The sequence below is a fragment of the Trachurus japonicus genome, chromosome 18 (assembly GCF_045865225.1).
Source record: "Trachurus japonicus isolate A0001 chromosome 18, Traja_1.0".
Lineage (NCBI taxonomy): Eukaryota > Metazoa > Chordata > Actinopteri > Carangiformes > Carangidae > Trachurus > Trachurus japonicus.
The window spans coordinates 25,487,598-25,488,746 of record NC_140924.1 but is presented as its reverse complement, the minus strand read 5'-3'; positions in this window follow the sequence as shown (position 1 = coordinate 25,488,746).

Genomic DNA, 1,149 nt, shown 5'->3' with positions numbered 1-1,149 from the left:
TATGTTTCATAATAGAAGAGAGAACACAGTGTGATCTGAGTTGTTTCAAGGCCATACCGATCCAGCCAAAAATATGAGTAGCTACAGTACATACATCTGTACCCTGATACCACATATAAACCTGATCATTCTCTACAGCTTTGGGCCGTTTGTGACAGCTCATTGCAAATTGTCTCCAATTATGGAAAGCTGCATGACACATGCAAATGTTACAAAGGTTTCTTTAAAGTTTTGACTGTTAGTGTTTGACCCAAATGACATCATGCAACAATTACAACAGTCATACCAGTACACGATGTTGGATCAGTACTTTGGCCGACGCAAAAGTTCAGGCGTCTGTACTGGGAAGGAAACAATGGTATTGGAACATTTCTATTCTCAACCAAAGTGAATATTGTGACTGTGGATTCAGAGTTTTGTATGAATGAAATCAGAAATGAAGCAGTGAGTCCTCACTGAATATCCTGTCTAGTATGATCACAATGATCATGTTTGTATGAACAATGTGGAAAAACATTGATGGAGCAATTGACTGTGATATTACTGTGCTACATGTCTAGATTAAAAAGGACTGAGAAAGTTGACAGTTGGCAGTTGATTTGTTGTGCACTTACATACCCAGAATTTTACTCTGCACTGTGGTTACATGCAGCACCATGTATATTAGTGATCTGCATTATCTGTGTTCACACTTCTAACAGACTCACACCTCCAGTCTATCTTCACATTTAAAGAGGAACTATGCAAGTCTCGTCGATTTTCCTCTGTGTTGCTAACCCTCCTTTCGGCCGTGTGCATTTGTTTACAACAAAGCCAGCGAAAAATCAATACATGGAGCGGTGGATAACGCTATATAACATATACAATGTTACATCGTGTATATCTGTGTAGTCTTAACTGTCATAAACAAAAGATTGCGGTTACGTAGTGCATTTGTGTCAGGGTGTGCAGAGAGGAGAGCTGGGACACCGGGGTGGTGGCCAAGTATACACTGATGGTGCAAGGTTGGTTTTCAGCCATAAGCCAGGTGGAAGGCAGAGAGCCTCCATTCTCACTCATAACAAGTCACAAGTCATGTATTTAACTATCACAAATTCTCCAGAGCTTTTAAAATTAAGGTAAAAATGAAGCATAGCCATGGGAAAATAC